Source organism: Heterocephalus glaber, unplaced genomic scaffold (genome assembly GCF_053883595.1).
Source record: "Heterocephalus glaber isolate CG9 unplaced genomic scaffold, H.glaber_assembly_v1.0 deba00001577, whole genome shotgun sequence".
NCBI classification, from domain to species: domain Eukaryota; kingdom Metazoa; phylum Chordata; class Mammalia; order Rodentia; family Bathyergidae; genus Heterocephalus; species Heterocephalus glaber.
The window spans coordinates 23141940-23168375 of record NW_028258358.1 but is presented as its reverse complement, the minus strand read 5'-3'; the positions used below and the strand labels follow the sequence as shown (position 1 = coordinate 23168375).

The 26436-nt window shown below is 31.8% G+C and overlaps 1 long non-coding RNA gene across 1 annotated transcript in view; it reads right to left on the bottom strand.

Annotated features, from left to right (window-relative positions):
• Positions 1–434: 434 nt before the first annotated feature.
• LOC110344034 (uncharacterized) overlaps positions 435–26436 on the bottom strand; it is a 56520-nt gene continuing 30518 nt past the window's right edge. The window contains exon 3 of the long non-coding RNA XR_002386307.2: positions 435–548. This is a non-coding gene — a long non-coding RNA (uncharacterized LOC110344034). The remainder of the gene's footprint in view (positions 549–26436) is intronic.

Below are 26436 nucleotides of genomic sequence, written 5' to 3'. Positions count from 1 at the left end.
AGTTTTGCAATAGTTTTGACCCACCTTCCATGCCCTCTGCTTCTAAGGTAGTTAAGTTTAATGACCTCTCACTGATTTTTAGATGTGTCCTGCATGTGTTCCACTCATAGGCATACTGGGACCTTAGCCATGTTCTACTTTGCTGTTTAGTCCTCAGATCCTTGGTATGCTGATTAAGGTCATGTCCAAAAATGTATAAATTGGACAGTATCCCTAGTAATCATAAACAACTCAATGCCATGCCATTTTCAACATCCCTCTTCTGGATACTTTGCTTGGGACTTACCTACAAGATCCAACTTCTACTGAATCTTCTGGCTAGAATTTTCTGGAGATTAATATTTTTTCTGCTGCACACTCTCAAAAGGACTCATTCTGTTTTGGGAACCAAACTGCAAGAGTATAAGAAAAAATTAGCCAGAGAAAACTGCTCACCATCTTTGGTCCTCAGTTCTTTTTGTAGGAAAGGCTTTCCTTCTATGAGTTGTGGATGATGGCATAACTCTTGGTTCCTGTATTGTTGTTGCCACTGAATTTCAGCCTCAGGACTGGGGGTTAAGGGAATGAAACAGAGATTATGTGTATCCATCACTTAATTCCTATTTACTCTGAGATTTTAAGAAAAATACTAGATAAGATTGACTTCAAAATTTCCTACTTTAAACTTTGTCTGATATTAAGCATATAAAGGAATTTAAAACATGACAAAACCAGTTGTCATGTTACCCATATGTAATTCCAGATATTCAGGACTCTGAGGCAGGAATACTAGATATTCACATCACCTTAGACAATTTAGGGAGACCAAGTCTCAAAATAAAAACGGGTTTGAAATGTAGATCAGTGGCAAATGTGAAGTCATGGGTTCAATTTTTTAGTAATACAATGCACACACACACACACAGAAAACACAAATACAGACATAGATTTTATATTTTTCCCTTAATACAACAGTTTTCTTGCAAAGTAGACATTCAAACAATATCTGCAACAAAACTGCATAAAAACATATTTTTACAAACCTCACAATCTAAGCAGATTTAACCAAACCACAAATAACAAAATTTGCATATGATTTCATGAAAATGTAGGAGAAAGCCTGGAAATAAAGCTCAAAGGAAGAATGTTTTCTCGGCATGCTCAAGGCCCTGGGTTGGATTCCCTGCATCATAAAAAATTTGAAAGAAAAAAAAGTTTGTAAGGAAAAGAAGGAAGACAATGAATTTCTGTTTTTTCTGTGAGATAGAAAACTGAAAATTGTCATCAGGCAGTGCTAGAAAGTTTTGATCTTCACTCTAACAGCAAATCTATTGATCTTCACTCTAATCTCAACTCTATTGAAGTTTCAGTTGATGATATAAACAAATTAGCAATTTGGATTAAAGATTTTCAAAATAAGAGAAAATTGAAACACATCAACTTAAGAATTTCAGTAAATATCCTTAAATCCTAAAATTAGTTGAAAATATAAAGACTATATTTTCTATATTGACTTTTATACTACTAAAAAGCAACTAATTCAGCAGGAATAAGCATCAGGAAAAGCCAAATTTCAGCTTCTAATTGTCAATTTCCCTTCAATACATTCAAAATTAGTTGGAGAGGTTTAATTCGACTTCCAGTGGATGACATGTAGGATGAACCTCTGGTAGATCATTCAACACTAGGTAAAAAGAAGCTTATAACAACTTCCACTTTTGCCAAGATAATTTGGGCAGCAACTTAAAGTTATTGCTTTATTGAAAAGACAATATAAGTGTCAGTAAAAATACTCATGAAATATTTAAGCACGGCAAAAAATTAATATTATGAGTGCATGCAATATTAGGAAATAAAAATATACTGATGCAACTCAGAATTCTAAGGTAGCAACTTGTTCTCAAAATTAACTAATGTAGAAAATTATTAACTATTTAATAACAAGTAAAATGATACTATTTGAAGTTACTAAATTAATTGATCTTGCTATGATAATGAGAACTAAGTAAAGAAAATAAAGATACAATATCATTTTCCTCATAACGAGATTCCACTTGTGAAGTATTATTACAAATATAAGTAAAACTAAATAGGTAAACGTTGTTTGAATTACTAACAGTTTGTAGAAACAAGAAATATAAATGATGTTTTAATGATACAGGGATGCAATAAAATATTCAGATTGCAAGAAATTCTACAGAGAATAGGACTAATTTTCCTACACAAATAAACTAAAGATGATAAGGAGAGATGAAGATTTAATATCTTAACTTTATCTATTAATATTGCAATGAATAATAAAATATTATTGAAAATAATAATATTTGGTTTATAATTTAATTCATTACAATATAACAACACAAATAAATTAAGTAACATGGTATTTGAGATTAGATTTTAAATTATCAAGTACAGTGCTGGTGAATAAAGTGAGGAAACACATGAAATGAAATTCAGCATAAATTAAAGTTACTGGAACTTGATGATAGTTACATGGATGTAAACTGTACTTGGTTATCTTTCTATATATATTTCCATTAACAGTTTTAAAAAAGCATCAAACCTTAGCCAGAGCAGATGTGCCAAAGAAAGTAATAAAAGCGACACATATAGAAAAGAGAGAAGACAAACTATCTTTATTTGCAGATAACACGATCTTTCCAAATAGAATACTTAAAATTTCCTAGAAATAGCAAAACAATTCAGAGAGGTAGAAGAATACAATATCAGCAGAGAAAAAAATGGTACTCCTGTACATCAATCATGAACTCACCAAGAGAAAATTTAGACAAGTAACATCACTCACAATGGCATCAAGAAAAGTTCAATACTTAGGAATTAACCTAATTAAGGAAATGAATGCCCTCTAGCATGAAAACAAGAGCACTCTGTAAAAGGATATGTAAGAGAGCATCAGAAATTGGAAAGATGTCTTCTATTTCTGGATAGAGAGAACCAATATTGTCAAAATGTCTATACTATCAAAACTGAAATATGTAGATTTAATATAATCCTAATCAAAAGACCAATAGTATTCCTCAAAGAGCTAGAAAACAATTAAAATTTTATATAAAATGAGAAGAGACCCAGAATAGCAAAACCAATTCTAGGCAACAAGAGAAAAGCAGGAAGCACCACAACCCTGTATTTCCAATTAACAAAGCTACAGTGATGAAAGCAGTGTAGTACTAGCCCCAAAACAAACATGTGGATCAATGGAACAGAATAGAAGTAGCAAAAATGACCCAAGGCATATTCAGACATCCAATCTTGATCTTCAAGGAGTCAAAAACATATGATTGAGGAAAAATAGACCCTTTAATAAATAATGCTGGGAGAGTGGCTAGATATGTGCAGAAGACTGAATCCAGACTCATATCTCTTAACTTGTACTAAAATAAGAAAAAAAAATATGATCAAAGACCTAAATATTAAAATAAAGATGATAAACTAGGTAAAACTCTTGAAGATATAGGCATGGGTATGGACTTTCTGAATAGTCCCTCAACAGCACAATTCAGTGCTGAATCAACAAATCAGATTATCTCAAATTAAAATTTCTTTACTCCAAAGAAAACAGTCAATAGAATGGACAACCTAAAAAGTGGGCCAAAATTTCGACATTAAATCATACAGTTATATACTTAAAACATAGATAAGATTTCTCATTCTCATTCAATTTTAGGACCTGTAGGCAATGATCTGAAGTTTGGAAAACAAAAAATATAATCATTTATTAGTACATTAAAAGACTCATGAAAATGTGAGAAACTTTATAAATCTCTACATCGTCAACTGCCCAGAAACCATTTCTTGTGTGTAAATTCAAAATTTTTTCCTTTCAGTGTAGCATTCATTGATAATAGCATTATAGATTTATAATTTTAATTATTCACTTTATTTAAAACTTGTGCTTCTAATTACTCAATTATGAATACATGTAGTTACATGAATCAGAATAGCTATAACAATCTATTTTGAAAGGCACTTTATAATTTATTGCCATTTGTTTCTAGGTTTTTCTCATTTTCAAAGGCAGTCATCCACAAAAAATTCCATACATAAACTAACATTCTATACATAAATCATTAAAAACTCCAGTTCATTTCTGATTTTCATCACATTTGTATCACCTAACCTTTTTGGTTATAACTGAAGTACTTAGTAGGGCAGAACTCTGAAACAAAACAGCACATTGTACATAATGACACAATTTAAAAGTTATCATGAGAACGTATTTATATAGAAATAAATTTTATTTAAACTCTGACATGTTTAAACACAATTTCTTATTTGAAAGACCAATGGCTCTAATGTTAAAATGAATTGGAAATATGACTTCTAATTTCCTGACAGCATGTAACATGGTTCTACTGAGGGCCATTTGTTGAATGCCTCCCATGTCTTACATGACCCACTTTATTATGTGCATCAATTTACATAGATTTTTGCATGTGTTTCTGGGCTAATTTTAAAACTACAATAGCTCACTCACTATTGAGTACAAAGCCCTTTGATTTTTCAACAAATTAAAAACCCTGAGAATTAATGTTTCTCAGTATTTTGTGATTTACCAAGTTTATATTTGATTGTCAAAAGTCTGATTCTTTTATTTTGCTTATTTTATCTAATTAAAGTGCTTTATCATACTGTTCTGAGTAGGTGATTGTTGTTTAATTCATTTATTGTTGTCATCCCAAAATTTACCATTTATGTTAGTTATGTTAAAGCTTATTTTTTGTCCTGTGGTACCTCAATTTTGTTCTTCCCAAGCCATATGTTGTGTAGCATTCTAAAATATGCCACATTGTGTCATGTATGGCTTATATTTATTTTAAATGATAAGATAACTTGTTTATATTTGAATTATTTTAATTCTAGCACCTTATGTTGCTTTCTCCAATCAAGTGCTTTGGTCACATGTTATAAAGTCTCTTAGATTCTACAGACTACAGAGAGAAACAGATGCTATGTGACTATTATTACATGTCCATCTTTTATTTCAAGTTCTATGTATATAAGTTCATAAAAGGTCATGCTTTCATCTCCTGAAGGTCACCAGTTTTCCTTAATCTCTGTTTTCAGTGATTAAAAGAGAGTTAGTATTATCATTTTCCTCAATCAAAACAGGGTTGTCTTTATATTTTACTATTAGTAAATATGGAAATTTACCTGCCTAAAAATGAACTTAGTGGGTAACTCATCCTGTATTATTTCATATGTGTGGTTAAATAAATTTGGAAGTAATTTTAGCTTAACACATTTTGAATATTAAGTACTACTCTCTAAACATTAACTTTTTTCTGTAAATTATTTCTTTCACAGAAATCATGATAGTTTAAAAATTTATTCACAATACAATGAAAGTTTTATAAGGCAAAATTGAATTTATAATAGATTCAATAACTATTTATGATAGATTCAGTAACTATATATGATACTGTTATCCATAAAAATTATAGAATTGCTTTTATAAAAACTAACCTTGAAGTTCTGAGAAAAAGAATTATATCTCTCAGCTTTTCCTACAATTATTCAATTAGTTGTTTATCTACAATATCAACACAAAATATAGTGTAAGTATGAATAATTTAGGGAGTATATTATGACAATTTTCAGAAACTTTTCTAATTTTGAAAATTGACGAAATGTATTAAAAAATAAAGCAAATATTGTAATTATATTTTTCTCCTCTGAAATTTTATTGAGAATGAAACAAAATAAAATCAAGACATGATTTTATCCATCAGTATCTGTAGGTCCAGAAATAACTCTATTTTCCTTACAAGAAAGAAAACTCACTATAATAAATATTACAATAGTTGAGAGGAAATGTCAAAATATTTAGCATTTGGTAATGCTTGAAGAAGTGCTATGATTCATTATGCTGATGTAGTACATAGTGTTTCCTTCAGAAAAGATTTCTTAAACAGATTCAATATAGCAGGTACTAAAATATATGCTCAAAATAAAATAATTACTAGTAGTCAACTTGTTATTTCAAGTACCCCAAAGCTCAGTGCAAAGTGGTGGGGGATACATATAGGAAATACTAAGTTGTTTGACAATTAGAAAGCCAATCTTATGCCAAATGTGTTATGGAACAAGGGACATTATGTTTTTAAATGTTTAAGAAAATATATATTATAAAATTTACAATGAAGAAAGTTACAAAACTGTGACATAATAACCTTTTAATAAGAAATGAAAGTAAAGGGGAGAAATTTACCAAAATCTCATCCATGATTATATCTGCTATTATATACGTGTATTATTAAAATATACTGTGAAAAATGTGTATTATGAAATATATATTATGAAAAATTGAGACTCATGAAAAATTGATAGAGGCTGTGGATGTTTATGATGAAATAAAGAGCCACATAGGAAATAGTTACTATAGGATAGTAAAAGAATTTTTCAAAGTTTAACATATTAGCCATAGCACAGAGAAATGTAGAGATAAAAAATAAATGCAATGATAATAGAACATTAAGGTATTTGGATTTTTTTGTAGTTATTAGACACATGATTAATAATTGCTTCCTGGCTCTGCATTAGATAATTTTGAAATTATGTCATACAATTTAAAAGACAATAAGCAAAACCTCATTGTCTTAGGTGGTTTCTTTTTTTGTATCGCTGAGACAAAATGCCCAACAACAAAAAGTAAAGGAGAAAAAGGTTATTTTTGGCTCACAGTTTATTAAGATTTCATAGTTGGCTGGATCCAAGGCAGAGTGGCATGGCAGAGGAGTAACAGTTTAGAGCAGTCAGAAGGCAGCGAGGTAGCAGGTAGCAAAGTAGTGAACCAGCAAGCGACAACTAGCAACAACAGCATCAGTCTTTCTGTCCTTTATATGCTACCCTAATAGAAGGCAGGACTCAGGTTAAGGCACTCTTAATGCTAGCATCTGTCCTTGAATCAATCCCAGCATCACATCCTTAATCCCAGCATCACACATTCTAGATCCACCTACATTTAAAAAGCTCCACCTATGACCACATGAAGCCTGAGGGGGTCATCTGGATACAAGCCATAAGACCCAGCCTATTAAAAATAATCTGTCATATTGCACTTGAATGTACCTATGGAATGTACCTATGTACTTATGGGATACCCTAATTAGGAGTTTCCTGGAACAGTTCAGTATAAAACATTAGAATTTAAAAGATATATATATATATATATATATATATATATATATATATATGGTTGGCTGTATTTGAAAGTGTGTGTCTCTTGAAATCATATTAAATAATATATGTGAAATGAATATTCTTCTTACAAGAAGTTTATAGAGACAAAAAGCAATTACTAAAAGAGGAAGATGATGAAGTATGTATGCAAGGAAAATGATCATAAAAATGCATTCAAAAGAAAAGAAGAAAAATTTGGTAAGGCTGGAAGAAAAGATAATGACAGTTAACAGAATATGTCTAAAAAACCCCAAAATATTTCAAAATTTCAAAATAAGGAAGAATAATTATGATATAATGGTAACTTAAACAGCATTTATGAATATTGAAATCATCACTGGAATGTCATAAAAACTGGAAGACCTATGCTACTACTAGAAATTTAGTTAAATTCATTTAAGAAAGGTCCACCAGTTGAAGGATGACTATGCATTTACTCTACATTTTCTCTGACTCATGCATTTATGCCCCACATTTCTGGAAGGTGGGAGTGGTGGGTGTAATAACCAAAAATATACATTCAGATTTGATTCACAAAGAACAAGCTAGAAGAATTCTCATTGTTGTCCTTTTCATATCCGTGACTCACTGACTTCCATACCAGTTAAGTTATGAGAAGTTTAGCTTTTCATATCAGTAACCACAGGAACAAAACCATTCCACTGGAAACTGCTTCTTGATGAAGCATGGCTCCTTCCAAAATATGATGCACTAAAAAGACGGAGGCAGAGAAAAGTAATTGGGATGGTAATTGGGCCAAACTAAAATTGGTTCAGAGAAAACATGGCCTCTGGCACAACTTTCCCACCAAACAAAGAGAATAAATGGTATGAATACAAAATTTATCTAAATGAATTCCTGGAGCTGTAGCTGTCTGCCAACTTGATCTGGAAGTTGGATAATTGAACTGGCTCTTGAAATTTATATCAATGAAACTCTTCTGCCTTATCATTTTAGAGGATGATGCTAATGGAATCCAATTGGAGAGTTACAGAATTTTAGAAAAATCTATGTATTTCCATGAAATATTAGGCTTAAATTGATCTTTCTGCATAAGAGTGAATATGAAAGGAGAGAAAAGCGTCCTTTCTAAATTATATATAAAATCTGTAAAAGAGAACAACATAAAACTATTTGAAAACTATATATTAAAACAAATTTGCATTTTTTAGGTAATACCTATACCTTGAACTTTCTATTACATTTTTAAAATACATAGAAGCTAGGAGTAAAAAATATCACAAGTTTTAAAAATTCATTATCTGACCAAAATACAAGTGTACTTCAGGAGAGTTAAATGATTAGTGCATTTTAAAAACAAAACAATTAGAATACAATCTGCCTTAGATGAAGTAAAGGCAGAATTAACAGGGAAAAAAATTATTTGGTTGTGTTGAAGGCATTTTAAATAAATCTCTCTAGAACATACAGTCAAAAATGGAGATTAGAATAATAGATACAGATGACAGAACATATGGATGTCAAATGTGGATAATTAATGTTCCGTAATGAGACTCTGAGAAAAAATTTACAGACTTTATTTTTAAAATGAAAATAAATACACTTCAACAAAATTGGGCCACATACAGCACTGTGAGCATAAAAGCTACCAGAACTGATGAAACCAAGAAAAAGAAACCCACATTGGGTTAGGGCATTTTTAATATTAAGAAAAAAAGACATATTCTATATTATTCAGACAAAAATCACTTAAATTACAAAATTAGGAAAAGCAAAATTTTAACCAACTTTAATAAATTTCAAAATATATTAGAGCAACATTTGTAGAAGAATTAGATTGTAGTAAGTGAGCAAAACACTTATCCAAACAGGATTGTCACTCACATGTAATACATCAAAAAAGACATTTATAGAACCTTATATATTTTTAAAAATATGTGTGCATGTATGCACATGGACACTGAAAGTTACAAGTAGAATTCAAATTAAATTAGAGACAAAATATAAGTTATAATAGTTAAGAATATTTTATGAAAATCAGTCTCCTCTGCACAGTTTCTAATTCTTCTGTTACAATGCATAAAATAACCAAAATTTTTATATAAGTAGCAATGGGAGACTCACATAATTAAAAATTAAATAACAATTTTATATACAGCAACATGTGTGGTATATACTACACAAAAATAAATTTTCAAGTGAAAAGATGAAAGCAAAAGGAAAAAGAAATAATAATAAAAATAAAAATTTCACTGCAAAAGGAAAAGATTTATGGTTATTACTACAATTAATCAAATAAATATTTTTGCTTATGTTTACTAAATATTTAATAGCAAAATGCCACAATTGTAAAGAATTATTTAAGAAAAAACAATACATAATTCAATGAATGAGCAACAATCTGCAGTTATATCCCAAAGAAGCAGTAAGATAAGGAAATGGGTAGTAGTAACAACAACAAAAAGTAATTTGTTTTACTATTTGAATGTAATGTAAAAAGTAACCAGGGGTAATTTGACATTTTATAATTAATAAATTTCATTTCAAAATTCATGATTTGCATTAATTTAATAACAAAAAAAGGGGTTGGCACCGCATTTGTTTGCTCTCCCGATGGAAACACAGTGCAGCTGAAGGGAGAGAAGACCCTTCCTAAAACTCTTCTGATGCCGAATCCCTGGAGATCTGCTACCACTAGGTGAAGAGCAAGATGAATGTCACAGCACTCATCATGGATAGCCAGCAAACAAATAAGCAGGAGGACACACTGGTCTACAGCTAGGGGAGAGGCATTAGATGGAAAGAGACTCACTGCAGGGGCAGTTATGTAGGAACAGACAAAGACAAAAGCAGAAGAAATATTGAGAAAAACTTTCCAATGTAAGACCTTCATCCTAAGGTACCAACAGAAATGTATGAAATCTCTAGTGTACCGAGGTAACCATAAAAACAAGAAAATACAAACCCAGCTCAACCCAGGACAGAATTGATCTAACCCGCCCTAGTGCCATCCTCACAAAAAATTATAGTATTTCCAGGCATATGTTTTTTTATATTAGTCTCTGATAGTCTAGGCACTATAGTCAGAAATAAATGAACATTTTCAAAAACAAAGAGGCCAGGTAAGGCAAATCTCTGACAGGAATCAAAATGATTATCAATTTTCAGATACTCTTCTCGTGTGATTCTATCTGGGAAAGGATGGGAAATGACTGTATTTAATATGCTAAATGCTCTAGTGAAAAAATAATCAGTATGTATGAGCAGATGGATACATTCAGTAAAGATGGAAATTAAATAGAAGAATTGGAATGATATAGTGCTGCAGTAAAACAAACACACACAGACACAAAGATGAAGAATGCCTTCAAAAGGCTCATGAATCTACTTTGGTAGAGTCAGGAAATGGACAAGTGAAATTTCAGCTAGATCAATAGAAATTTCCTAGGCTAAGCCATATAAAAATAGGGAGGTAAAACAATGTAAAAATCTAAAGCCTGCAAGAAATGTGGGAAGACATAAAATTATATAGCATAACTGTATGGAAAATCCTAGAAAGAAAATAACAACAGTATTAAGAAGAATCATTTGAAGACCCAATGTTCAATGTTTTCTGGTGTCATTTTTCCCAGATCCTCTTTTGTTGCCAGTTCAGAGAGTCCAGGTTGTTGAGTATCAGATTGTTCCATGTCATTTCCCTTTGAGGTTGCTGTAGGTGATCCAGAAGTCTGTTTTTGAGACTTGTTTATGTGTCTTCTCATTTCCACGGAGCGGCGGCGGGTGAGGGGGGTGCTTCCGGCACCCATGTGGCTCACCTTCTCTGCCCTAGGAGCTTGGGCCTGGGATGGTGGCGGGGGAGCTTCCTTCTGGGTTCTGGGACTGGCTCAGCTTCTCTGCCCTAGGAGCTTGGGATGGCAGCGGGGGAGCTTCCTCAATGTTCAGTGTTTTCATAAGCACAAAAAGTGGCCAACCACAGATGTAAGAACCTCAGAATATTCTAAAACTAATGTCAAAATTTAAACAAACAAACAGGAAATATTCATAGATATTAGTATTAAACTTATGAAAACCAGAGATAAAAACATCTTGAAATCACCACAGGGAGAGAAAGGACTCATTACATAAGAGAAAAAGAGATAAAAATTGAATTCTTATCAAATTGATGTATTTGTAAGTCAAAAGACAATGAAGGGAAAATTTTTGTGTTCTAAAAGAAACAGAAAAAGAAATTTTGCTAAGCCACCAAAGACTGATTTCAATATTGAAGGAATAAAGATGTTGAAAGCAGCCCTACATTTCAGTTATGAAAGATGAGAGAAAAAGATGAGTAAATTCTGGAGTTACTAGGAGTAACAATGCTGCACTGTACACTTCAAATTTGCTGAGAGCATAAATTCTATGTGTTTACAATGAAAGATAAAAGTAAATATGTGTGGTAATGGCTAAGTTGATAAGCTTAATTGTGATGATAATTTCACAATGTATATGAAATCATCAAGTTTTACACCATAATTATATTTAATAAAAATAAAGCATATGGGTTCTTGTGAAGGACATAACACAAATATAAAGATTTCCTTTTAATAACAATGATATGGTAAACAAGAGAAGATTGGATCTACAACAATTAAATTCATAATAAGTTTTTTCAAAGATAAACTAAAATATTATTTGTATTATAATTCTTTTATGAGATAAATATCTTTCTGAAGCAAAAATATTACTGAATGTTTACTATTTTGAGTTGATACCATATGCAAATATGAAGATGATATTAGAATGAAAGATTTGCTACTTTGTTCTTGAACACCTGAGAAAGTAAAGGAATTAACTTTACACTCTTCTGCTTCCTTACATCATTGAAAATATCTAACTTTAATTTTTCCTTGAGATGAGACTTGTATTGACTCAATATATTAAAAGGTAGGGATTTTCATTCCTTTTGATTTTCATGTCTGATTAATTGGATGGAAAAAGAATCTTCTGGGGACAAGGGAACAACATACAGCTCTGTAATGTCTCTCTGCAGCCTGGGGTATGCTAATAAGTAACCCATTAGTTCAACTCTACTGGAGAAATTACTTCTACAATCATAACCTGTCGAATTTGTCTTTTTAATAGAGGAGATCCTTTTAAATATGCACGAACACTCCTATACATTATAAGGTGGCTTTTTTTCCCACAAGATTTCAGAATAAGACACATTCAACAGAAACTAAGCTATCTGGAAGTTATCACCCAGTATCATTCCCTCTCCCCAGACGTACATTCACACTCATGTACCATCACTCACACACAATTGCACATACATACTAACACATCACATACTCACATGCAACACACTAACTTATTCCCACCGATTCCTCCCTCTTCTGCCTCCTCCTTCTTCCTCTCTCTCTCTCTGTTACACACAGATATATTTAAAAACTCATACATATACTGATGCTATAATTAAATTACATATATATATATATTTCTTATTTGGTTAGATATAGGAAGATTTACCGGGGAGTTTAAGAGCCTTGTTTTGATATGATATGCATTTTACCTTGGTCAGTGCTTCCCTGAATTGGAGTGAAGCTTGTAGAAAGACAGACATTATACATCTAGTAATTAATATATCATCTGTTGTTTATGATGAGTTGAACTACAACATACCTAAGTAAAGTTTTCTCTAGGATAGTTCTCTTGCTTTAAAGTTGGTGAGATAATTTTCACCATTAGATAATATTAGCTTGTGGAGCGAGTCAATTTTATTTTCATTTTTAAAAATTTGTTATCCCAGTATATGGTTATTTGGTAGGACTGACTTCAACTTGTCCAGTTTCCTGGAGATCATCAGGAAACAATTTAGACAAATGCAAATGAACTAAAAACACCTGGGTATACTTCTGTGCGCTTTGCTCCCTAAGAAACTAGCTCTTTGATATCACTGCCACAGTCTTTTTTCTTTTCCACTGACTGGCTTCTCAAGATTGCCCTTTCACTAGTCAAACTAATGTCAAGATATGTTTCCAACATGCAACTGAAGTGTCACAGCTTCTACTGCCAAGATGTCCCCTGATATCTCTTTCAAGGTTTAATACTTTTTTTTTAGCATTTTGATTTCTTTTTGAGGTTGACTTCTTTAAAGCTGGCCTATATAAATTCGTCATCATTATCAGAAATGACATTAAAATATTATGCTTTGAAATTGGTAGACATTTCTGTTCTGCCTCCAAAATACAAAACAGAGTATCTGGATACTTGAGTTTGACACAGTTATTAAATATTGAATTGTTTTCTGTATACTCTCATACATATGTCAGAATTTACCTTCTCCAAAGGGAATTTTCATATATATTTTTCAGTATTTTTAAATTATCATTTTTGCCCCTCATAAACACATTTATTATTTTAAAAAATCGAGAGGCCCTCCATTGTAAAACTAGATCTAAAATTCCAAAGTAGATTTTCAGTTTTAAACACCTATGGGGCTTTCCAAAAAGATAGTTACACGGCTTCACTTTTAGATATAGAGTTTCTAATGATATAATGGCATTACTGGAATGGAAATAATATGGCTAGGAAGATATTAATGTTTATATTCTTGATGTTACTGATAAATGAATGTATATTACCTTATAATGATTTATAGTATAATAGTTTTGCAATTTCAATCCCTTTTCATTTCTACTAAAACAAAATAATTCAATTCAGATCATGCAGAACAGTATGTACTCAAATAATATTACTTTCTAATTTATATAGTCAATATTCACAATATTTCCTCATGAATAATGTCTGTTGTAGAAAAAAGTTTGGAGTGGCAAAGAGAACTATTTTTCTCTGAACAAACTCATTAGACTGGAAAAGAAATTTTAAAATATTTAATGCTAACATTTAAAAACATGTCCCTCTTAGAAATATGAAATGAACATATGCCAAATATTTTAGTGAACTAAATAAATAATAAACAGAACGTTATAAAAGAATCACCTGAGAAAATAGTTATTTTTTAGACAATGTTGTGTTAGGATAAACTCACTAGCCTGACTATAAATGTGGATAATATTTAATGGTATCTTAAATCCTATCTCTAAGGAGTTATCTTTTCTATCAGACAAAAATATTTTACGACTTTAAAATGTATATCTCACCAGATGTCTATAACATGTAACTTTACTAACTCTTAGAATATAATCAAAATAAAAAGCAGTGTGAAATGTATAGAGATATATGTATATCTGTCTACCTAGTTATTTCCACACATAGTCTTCTCCCTGGGAATGATAGTGATATGATAGGTGTTGTGGAGTATGGTTTCCCACAGAGATTCCCTGAATTTACCATCATTGAACATTTCACAGATACTAGACATTACCTCAAAATGAAATAAGCAGAATACAATAAGACAAACAAACAGATCAAAAGAGAAGAGCTAATCCAGGTATAAGTTTATCTTTCTTCTATTCTTGTGAGCATATTCTTATGTTTGGAAATATCACACTACTTGACAATGATTCATGGAGTCATCCCTTCATGTAAAATGCAGGTAGTAATTCTGTAACTTGCATTCTTCTAAAAAGAATTCTCTGTTAGTTTAGAGAATTTTTTGAAACTCTTTCTTCACAGCATTATTTTTCCATAGAAATTGTTTAACTCTGAGAAGCTAGCTTTCAACTTTTATTTATTTAAGATACAAATATAATGTAAATAAATAGAAATAATCCAATGGCATGAAAATAGTTGAAATTTAAAATATGAATTCATATATGTTCAAGAATGATATCTAAGTTAAAAGAAAATATTCTTATTATATATTCCTAAAGTGAAACCTCAAAGGTTCTTGTTTTTCTGAAATATGAGATTAACCAACAATAGTCACCATATTAAATTCACATATATTGTGATAATTCAGCTTATTTAAACACTCATCATTTGCTATAATAGCTATTATCCCTATTATTTTTCTTTGTGTACATTAATTTCAGATTTTAAATCCTTTATATTATTTTTGATTTATCTTTTGGTCTCTGAGTGTAGCTTACTAAATGTGAACTATAGTCCAAATTAATAAGTATCATCAGTAAATTTTTAAAAAAATAATGGATGATTTTTATAACATCAGCTAAATAAATGTCCTACATCTTCTCAATAAAATTCAACACTATATATTTAAAACATTTAAATTATCTCTTTCACCATCTAATTTCCATTGTACATTAAATGTTACTACCAACCATCATCTGTATTTTCCATTCATATTTCTTCTTTGACATATCCTATGTTCAATAAGAGCACTTCACTGGACAATACTATAGATGCAAGGAAAAAATGAATTTTACTTTGTGAATTAATCTTATCAGCTGGTCCATTTCCAATTAGAGTGCAGAAGATATTGGAACTCTTCCACAAGGCTTTTATAGGAGTCATCTTTTCTTATGAATCATTCTTTAAATATATAGCAAATTTTTCTTTTCATGAAACCTTAAAAAATAAATCTTGGAGTAACTTTTAAACTTCTTAGAACTTTGCTAATATAAAATCACTAATTTCACAGTGATTGATTTCAGTTAAAGACATCATTCCAGTTTCCTTTATAGAGAAATCTGAAAAGTATTGTATATTTTTATAAGATTTTATGAAATAGATTTATAACTTTACATTTCATTAGACATACTCAGTGTATTTTATTAAATATTCTGATATACTTAATTAAACTTTTGTACTTACAAAACAAAAATTATGTAGAATGTTTTGAGCAAATATTAAGTATGATTTCCACTTGTGTTTATGTTCTTCAGAAGCAAAATTATATACTTTAGTACATGGAGCCAACTAGTATTTGAATTAGTACAATGTGTACATCTAAGTGTAGATAAGGTTATACATACTACAGAGCTAATACACGTGACTGAATTTTTCTTGAACTAAATTATGAATACCATTGTGTATGCTAAAATTTTTGACTAAAATACTCTTAGGCAAGCAGCTATGAAATAAAATGACAGAGTAAGGACTTGCAAAAGTTTAATCCTTTATGAAAATAGTGAAGAAAACTGGGAAAATATCAGAATAGATTTTTCATAACTTTAAATGTTAAATAAACTTGCAGCAACCAATTTTTTTCAATTAAAATTGTTTTAATCTTAGAACAGTGAGCTCTCGGGCAATTTCCCCTACTATAATCTGGTCCCTCTCTTCCCAGCTGTCTGGCAGCTTTGAAAAACACCAACGTCCTTTGAGGTGGTAGAGAGAGGTGGAACTGGAAGTTTTTCAAAGCTTTGGTTATAATGAAGAGATACTACTTGACCAATCTGGTGATGTCTTGAAAAAAAATCTGATTAAGTGCCTTTTTTAAAAAAAACTTATCAAACAAAATTGCTTAGGACTAAAGCTTTTTTACAGGGAGGCATTTGTCAAATATTTGAAGATCACAGCTTGCTCAGGTTGTCAGAAACTGTGGTGAAAAAAATGCCACTTGTAAACTAACCAATAAACTGACAAAATGCTTAAAAGGAGAAACTGACAAATGACATGTGGATAGATGAATAGAAAAACTCTTCCATGTTCCCAAGAATCTAGAGAGGTGATAGCTAAGTGTTTGGTCACACAAATCCCAATGAAAGCCCTGTGGGACTCTTAAATTCACAGTTCTTACTGCCCTTTAAATTTTATGCTAGGAATGGTTGAAAACAAAGCAGGGCTAGTTACTTGTTAAAGACATGCTGTGAATTCAATCTCAGTCCCATAGAACAGACTAAGATATTTTCAAGTAATCTCTGTCTATTAACTGTTTTAATCACTTTCTCATCACAGAGACACAATACCTAACAGCCACAACATAAAAGAAAAGAAACTTGTTCTGGCTTGTGTATCAGTGCATTTTCTGCTAATTCCAAAGAAGAAACACCATATGTTTCAATCACACTTTGTATCACACTTAATATCACTTTAAAATATTCCATTCTTGGGAATATATCCTGGACCATAACATAAGGAGTATTATTACAAGGAGTGATCTGATATTCAAATTTTGATTTATGATACTGATTATAAAGTCAATTTTACATATGATACATAGTATATGTGACAAATTAAAAAACCAAATATCTGAGTTCTAAATCACAGTGATAAATTGTTCTATTGAAATTCATACAACATTCTCTTTTGTGCATAGGATATTGAAATGATTTCATTTCTCATCTTTCATAAAACATTATAAGTATCACCTTCTAACTTAATGTCACTATATTCACAGAGTTCAAAAAGTAATAAACTAAACACAAGATTCCTCAGAAATTATTGGTTTGAAAGTAGCTGCTACTAATGCAATTAATTTGATGAGAGTGACACAGCACATTAGGTGTTGTGAGAAAGTGAATATGTATCACGTGCAGATCGGACAAAATTGTAAATTTGGAATATCCTTATTACATGTTTATAGTTCTGCATAGCAAGCATTTCAGCATTTTGAAAAGTAATTTTATTTGTCATATTATTCACAATGCAGTGAAGTATGCATGTAAACATCTGTTCTAAAAATTGAAAGCCTTGGTTATTAAGATATTTTAAGAAATTTTTATCTCAAATAACAGTACTAGAACTGAATGTAACAGTAAAATGTTTTAGGGAGCAGGTCATTAAGTCCTCACATACAACTTTTCACATATGTTAAACACAAAACTCTTAGGTCGTGGATTTTAAGGCCATTTTGTCCATTAACAATTTATACCTAACTATAGATGTTTAAACTTACAACAAATAATTATAAACATCACTATGGCCTTATTCATCTCTACTGTCTTAAATCTCATATAATTTTCATAATTTTTGGTGATTCTTTTCTTTGGTATTGTAATTTATTCATAGAGAAGACTAACATAAATATTATTGATTTTTATCAAAATAAATATAAATCTCACTCTGTTATCCTAATATGTGCATTCACTCTTATGAATTTCCCTCATAAGACTGCTTTCATTGTGTTCCATAGATTCCGATATGTTGTACTGTCCTTGTCATTTAATTGTGGGAACTGTATGATTTCTTCTTTAATTTCCTCTGTGACCCATTGGTTATGCAGAAGTGTGTTGTTCAATTTCCATGTATTTATGTAATTTTTGCAGTTTCTGTTGTTATTGATCTCCAATTTCATTGCACCATGGTCTGATAATATACAGGGGATAACTTCAATTCCTTTTCACTTACTTAAACACGTTCTCTGAGTGAGTATGTGTTCTATTTTGGAAAATGACCTGTGGGCAGCTGAAAAGAATGTTTATTTTAATTTTGTGGGTTGGAACACTCTGTAAACATCTGATAAGTTCATTTGTTCAAGAGTTCGATTGAGTTCTAGTATTTCATCACTTATTTTTTGTCTAGTTGATCTATCTATTTGTGACAGTGGGGTATTGAGGTCCCCCACTACTATTGTATTAGTGCATAGAAGACTTGTCATGTCCATTAGTATTTTTATATAGTTTGTTGCACTAGTGTTTGGTGCATTGATATTTATGATCATCATCTCTTCCCGTTGGATTGTTACCTTTACAAGAATGTAGTGTCCTTCTTTGTCTCTCTCAATCAGTACTGCTTTGAAATCCACTTGATCTGCAAAGAGGATAGCTACTCCTGCTTTTTTTCTTGTTCCCATTGCATAGAATATTGTTTTCCAACCTTTAACTTTGTATCTATGAGTTTCTTTTTGATGCTGAACCTCAAGCTTCTAAGAAAAAAAGAGCAGGACAAACTCAAAGTTCATACAAGGGAAAAAATTGTAATGGTCAGAGCAGAAATCAATTCAGTGGAGACTAGGAGAATGAAACAAAAAATTAATGAACTCAAGAGTTGGTTCTTTGAAAGAATAAACAAAATTGAAAATTGAAAAACCCTTAGCCAATCATCAGAAAAAGGAAAGAAAAGGCCCAAATCCATGTAATTAGGAATGAAAATGGTGAAATTACTACAGACCCAGCAGAAATCCAGAATACCATCAATACTTACTTCGAGAACCTATATGCCAATAAGATGGAAAACACAGAAGAAATGGACAGATTCCTAGATATATATGAATTACCAAAGTTGAATGAAGACCTAAAATTTCTAAACAACCCAATATCAACCAATGAAATTGAAAATGTAACTAAATACATACCAACTAAGAAAATCCCAGGTCCTGATGGCTTCACTGCTGAATTCTACAAGACATTTAGAGAGGAATTACTCCCACTACTGTTTAAAATCTTCAATGATATTGAAAGGGAAGCAATACTCCCAAATTCATTTCTGGAATCAAACATCACCTTGATCCCCAAAGCAGAGAAAGACTCAACCAGAAAAGAGAACTATAGGCCAATCTCATGAGTGAAAATAGATGTAAAAATCCTTCAGATACTGGGAAATAGAATGGAGAAGATCATCAAAAAGATCATGTACCCTGACCTCAGGGGATTCATCCCAGGGATGCAGGGATGGTTTAACATACACAAATCAATCAATGTAATATACTATATTAATGGAGCCAAGGATAAAAACCATATGATCATCTCCATAGATGCAGAAAAAGCATTTGAAAAAATCCAACACATATTTATGATAAAATTCTACAAAAATTGGTATAGATAGTCTCTACCTCAATCTGATGAAAGCCATCTATGAAAAACCAACAGCCAATATCATACTAAATGGTCAAAAACTGAAATCCTTCACACTAAAATCAGGAACAATACATGGATGTCCACTATCTCCACTCTTGTTCAATATAGTTTTGGAAAAATTAGCAATAGCAAGTAGACAAGAGAAAGAAATAAAAAGAATAAAGATAGGAAATGAAGAATTCAAATTGTCTTTATTTGCAGATGACATGATACTCTATATAGGAGAACCCAAGAACTCCACCAAAGGTCTTTTAGACTTAATAACCAAACTCAGTAGAGTAGCTGGATACTAGGTCAACACAAAAACCTCAAAGGTTTTCCTTTATCTGAACAATGGACTTACTGAGACAGAAAGAGAGCAAACAATTCATTTCACAATAACATCCGAAAAACTGAAATACCTAGGAATCAACCTAACAAAAGAATTCAAGGACCTCTTTTCTGAAAACTATAGGACTCTAAAAAAAGTGATTGAAGATGATATCAGAAAATGGAAAGACATCCTCTGCTCCTGGGTAGGAAGGATCAATATAGTGAAAATGACCACACTTCCAAAACTGCTATATAGATTCAAGGCAATCCCAATTGAAATTCCAGCAGCATACTTCATGGACCTTGAGAAAATAATCCAAAAATTCATTTGGAACAAGAAGAGACCCAGAATAGCCAAGGCAATTCTAGATAACAGAGACATGGTAGGTGGTATCACAAACCCCAACTTGAAAATATAGGTACTGTGATAAAAACAGCATGGTACTGGCAAAGAAACAGATCTGATGAACAGTGGAACAGATTAGTAGATGCCAAAACAACTCCAGACACACTCAGACATCTCATCTTCAATAAAGGAGACAAACACCCTCACTGGAGTAAAGATAGCCTCTTTAATAAATGGTGCGAGAAAAATTGGGTTTCAACTTGCCAAAGATTAAAACTAGACCTATATCTCTCATGATGCACTAAACTCAAATTGAAATGGATTAAAATCTAAATATTCAAATAGAAATGCTGAACTGGCTGGAACCGAAGTTAGGTAGAACTCTTGAAGACATTGGTGTAGGAAAAGTTTTTATGCACAAATCCTCAGTGGCCTGTGAACTAGCACAATCAACAAGTGGGGTCTCTTCTTATTAAAAAGCTTCTGCACAACAAGAGAAACCACCGGAAGTGTGAAGAAGCTGTGAAATAAACAGACATTTCTCAGCAAAGGAGTAGGAATATCAAATAAACATATGAAAAAGTGTTCAACATCACTGACCATTTGAGAGATGCAAATGGAAGCAAAGCTGAGATTCCACCTTACTCCAGAAAGAATGGCTGCTATTATGAAATCAACCAAAAACAAAAGTTGGTGGGGCTGTGGGGAAAGGGGAACTGTGCTCCACTGCTGGTGGGACTGTTGACTGGTGCAACCACTGTGGAAATCAGTATGGAGATACCTCAAAAAACTAGGACTGGAAGTCTCATTTTACCCAGCTATTCCCCGTCTGGGTATCTTCACCAAAGAATTAAAAGAATCATACCGCAATGATATATGTGTACTCATGTTCATAGCAGCATAATTTGTAATAGCTAAAAATTGGAAGCAGCACAAATGCCCATTAACTGGAAACTGGATAAAGAAAATGTGATTTTTTAAAAATAAAATGCAATACTACTCAGCCATAAAAATGAGAAATTAGAGACATTTATACCTAAATGGATGCATATTGATGTGATACTCAAGTGAAACAAACAACACACATGTGTAAATACTGAATTGTTTCTCTAGTATGAAAAACTGAAAGTGTAAATAAGGACTAAAAGGTATAATAGGTAATGTGAAATAGGAAGGAAAGGGGCCAAGGGGAAGGGGCAGTGGGAGGGGTAGTGGAAAGGAAAGAAGGTAATGGAATTAATATGAGAAAATGAAAAACTGGAAACAAAGTCTTTGTAAGTAGGGAGGGATGGAGGGGTTGAAGGGAGGGCAGGGGAAGGGGGGAAAATAAGAACCAAGAGAGATTATGTAAAGGTGCGAATTTCCAATGATGAATGTCATTATATTGTATACCTAAATTGTACCAATACAATAAAATTTTAAAAAAGATTACTACAGTTTGAGAAGTAGCTAGAGTATTGGTGTGGAATTAGGATAAAATTCGAGGGTCACAAGGCCACGGTTTAAATAACAGCTCTGTCATCTCCTAGCTTTGCCCCTGGAACTCCTTTGTCTCAGTTTCCATATTTGCTAAATAGGCTTAACAGTATCACTCTCCCAACGAGATAACAAAAAGACTTCCAGAACTAAAGAAGGGCTTCAGCAAAATTTAGTTAGATCTGCATGGAGTGTAAATGTTAGCAACCAAGTAGTCATTCAAACATGTACTGAAAAAATTAAGCCAATTTAATATCTTTAAAGCAACTAACTTGAACATACTTATTGAGCTTAGTTGTTTGAAGTGTTTACATGAGTCAATTTTTAACATTTAGGCAAAACCAAAAACAAAAAGCTTCAATTGATTGTTATGAATGGCATATTTAAGAAATTTCATTCCGGTTTCAGAATATCAACTTCACTTACACAGAAGAAACATGAGAAATATTCCAGATTGTATTCTGTGTTTCTATATAAATAAATGCTTTGAAAAATCTCCTATATGCAACTAAACCTTCTTTTTCTCTGAAAGAAACAAAAAATAAATCTCAAGTTCAATAGATTCTATTCCATATATTCTTCTAAATGAATAGCTAAATGTCTTTTAATTTTTTCATGTTATGACTGTAAGATAGCACAAATAAAAATGAGAAATATGTATGTTTAAATCCTCAAAAACCCCATAGCATAGAAGCCTGTAACTCTTCAAAGAATTTGTTTTCTGTGATAAACAGTGGTTCTTTGATCTAGTACTAGTAAAATTATTGTATATTTTATAAACTATTAACATATGTTCTGTACCTTATTATGTTATATTTTGTTTTAATTTTTTTTCTTTTATCAATTGTCTATTCATATATTTTTAAAAATTTATATATTTATTGGTACATTTTAGGTATACAATACATTTACATTTATCATTGGGTATTTGTACCTGAACATAATGTATCTCAGTTCTTATTTTTCCCCCATTACCTGTGCACCCTTTAGCCCTTCCATACATCCCTATCTACATAGAATTTGTTTCCTTTTTTTTTTCTTTCTCATAATTTTTCCTTTCCCTTCTTCCCTTTCCCCCTCCTCTCCCACCAGTCATACATCTTTGGACCTTTTACTATTTCAAATTATCTATTCATTTTAATGATTTTCATCCTTATTCACACTTTCAGTTTCTCACACTAGAGAAACTATTTGGTATTTACACATGTGTATCCTATTTATTTCACTTAAAAGGATGGCCTCAATATGCATCCATTTAGCTATAAATGTCTCTAGTTTTTCATTCTTTATGGCGGAGGAGTACTCCATTTAAAAAAAAAAAAAAACACATCTTCTTTATCCAGTTTCAGTTGATGGGCACTTGGGCTGTTTCCAAGTTTTAGCTATTACAAAGTTTTCCACTATAAACATAGGTGCACACATATCGCTGTGGTATGATTCTTTTAATTCTTTGGGGAAGATACCCAGTAGGGGAATAGCTGGGTCAAATAGAACCGGTAGTTCTAGTTCTTTGAAGTATCTCCATACTGATTTCCACAGTGATTGCACTAGTCTGCTCTCTCACCATCAATAGAGAAGCATTCTTTTCTTTCCACACCCCTGCCAGCATTTGTTATTGGTTGATTTCTTGATAGCATCAATTCTTTGTGGGGTGAGGTGGAATCTCACTGTTGTTTTCATCTGCATCTCTCAAATGACCAGTGATGTTGAACACTTTTTCATATGCTTATTTGCTGTTTTACTTCTTTGTCTGAGAAATGTCTGTTCACTTCAGATGCCCATTTTTGAATTAGGTCTTTGAATTGGGGGGATCTGATTTTTTTCAGTTCTTTATATATTCTCAATCATAGACCTTTGTCTGAGGTACAGCTGCTAAAAATTTCTTCCCACATTGTAGGTTGCCTCTTAGCTCTGTTGGTAGTTTCGCTTGCAGTGCAGAAGCTTTTTAATATGATGAGATCCCAGTTGATTCTTTGTGCTAGCTCTTATGCTACTGAAGATTTGTTCATAAAGTCTTTTCCTATGCCAATGTTATCAAGAGTTCTACCTAACTTATCTTCCAGTAAGTTTAATGTTTCTGTCTTAATATTCAGATCTTTAATGAACTTTGATCTTAGTTTAGTGCAGGGTGATAGGTATGGGTCTAGTTTTAATCTTTGGCAGGTTGAAATCCAGTTTTTCCAACACCTTTTATTCAATAGGCTATCTTTCCTCCAGTGAGGGTGGTTGGCTCCTTTGTCAAAGAGGAGGTGGCTGTGTATGTCTGGAGGTGTTTCTGCATCTTCTAATCTATTACATTGATTTTTGGGTCTGTTTCTTTGCCTGTACCATCCTGTTTTTATCACAGTAGTTTTGTAGTATAGTTTCAAATTGGGCCCCCAGCCATGTCTCTGTTGTCTAGAATTGCTTCTGCTATTCTAGGTTTCTTCTGCTTCCAAATGAATTTTTGGACTGTTTTCTCCAATTCTGTGAAGTATATTTTTGGAATTTCAATCAGCATTGCATTTAATCTATATAGTAATTTTGGAAGTATGGCCATTTTCACTTTATTGGTTCTTCCTACCCAGGAACAAGGGATATCTTTCTATTTTCTTATATCCTCTTTGAACTCCTTCTCAGAATGCTGTAGTTTTCAGTGTAGAGGTCTTTTGCTTCCTTTGTTAGGTTGATTCCTAGATATTTCATTTTTCAGATGCTATTTTAAAAGGAATTATTTCCTGAATTACTCTCTCAATGGGTCTGCTATTTGTGTATAAGAAGGCTATTGTTTTTTGAATGTTAACCTTGTATCCAGCTACTCTACTGAATCTGTCATTTAGGTCTAGAAGACTTTTGACCTAGTTTATTGGGTCTTCTATGTAAAGTATCATATCATCAGCAAATAATGACAGTTTCACTTCTTCCTTTCCTATATTTATTCCTTCTATTTCTTTCTCTTTTCTTATTGCTTTGGGTAATGTTTCCAGAACAATATTGAACAGGAGTGGTGATAGTGGGCATTCTTGTCTTGTTCCTGATTTTAGCATGAAAGTTTTCAGTTTTTGACCATTTAGTATGATGTTGGCAGTTAGTTTTTCATAGATAGCATTAATCAGGTTGAGATAAAGACCTTCTATTCCAATTTTCTGTAGGGTTTTTTTGATCATGAATGGGTGTTGGATTTTGTCAAATACCTTTTCTGCATCTATTGAGATGATCATATGGTTTCTGTCCTTGACTCTGTTAATATAGTGTATTACATTTATTGATTTATGGATGTCAAACCATCCTTGAATCCCTGGGATAAATCTGACTTCATCAGGGTGTATGATCTTCTTTATGACACTCTGTATTCTGCTTGCCAGTATCTTGTTGAGGATTTTTGCATCTATGTTCATTATGGAGATTGGTCTCTAGTTCTCTTTTTGAGTTGGGTCTTTCCCTGGTTTTGGAATTAAAGTAACACTTGCTTCCAGGAATGCATTTGGAAGCCTTGGTTCCCTTTCAATTTTCTTTACAAGTTTAAAGCATAATAATGATAGTTCTTCTTTAAATGTCTTGTAGAATTCTGCAGTGAAACCATCAGGACCTGGGCTTTTTTGTGTTGGTAAATTTTTTATTACATTTTCAATTTCACTCATTGCTATTAGGGTGTTTAGAATTTCTATATCTTCTTAATTTAACTTTGGCAATTTGTATGTATCTAGGAATCTGTCCATTTCTTCTGTGTTTTCCATTTTATTAGAGTACAAGTTTGCAAAGTAGGTATTGATGATACTCTGGATTTCTGCTGGATCTGTTTTGGCTTCCCCATTTCTATTCTTAATTGCATGGATTTGAGCTTTTTCTTTCCTTTTTTTGCATTTTCCCCTATGAAAATTTGATACATTTTCCTTTTCTCTCAAATTGAAGCATCCAGATACAGAAAAATAAAATGTGAGATGTTTTGTTTTATCATGTGACAATGGGAAGAAAGGTTCATAATAGAAACAACATAGATAAAAGGCCTAAATGAAAGCCTCATATAAATTTACCACTGCTTCAGAAAGAAATAAGCAGAAAGAAGACCGTCTACCTCTGTGTACATCTATATTCTTAACTAATGAGGGCAGAAATCAGAAGCAAGAGCCTGTGGCAAGACACCTCTGCATCTCAAATTAAATCCAGAGAATTCTACCATCTGAACTAGCAATACAATACATGATAGTTTCAATCTTTTCATTTTTACTCATTAGCCTTTAGTATTTCCCAAATGATCCTGCTATTCTTATAATAATACAATGTTAATAATTTCACAATAAGCAAATAGATGGATTTGCATTAGTTCAGAAGTCTTCTGTACCAAGAATCAGCAAATTTTCTATGAATGGTCAGACAGTAAATTTTTTAAAGCTATATGGACCAACAGGCAAAGTTAGAATATTATATAGAGATTTATATAGCAATAAATAAAGCTTGCACAGAATTTTGTGTTAATTTTTACTTACATTTCTATTTATATAAATGCATTGACAATAATAAACATATTTTCCATAGTTCAAG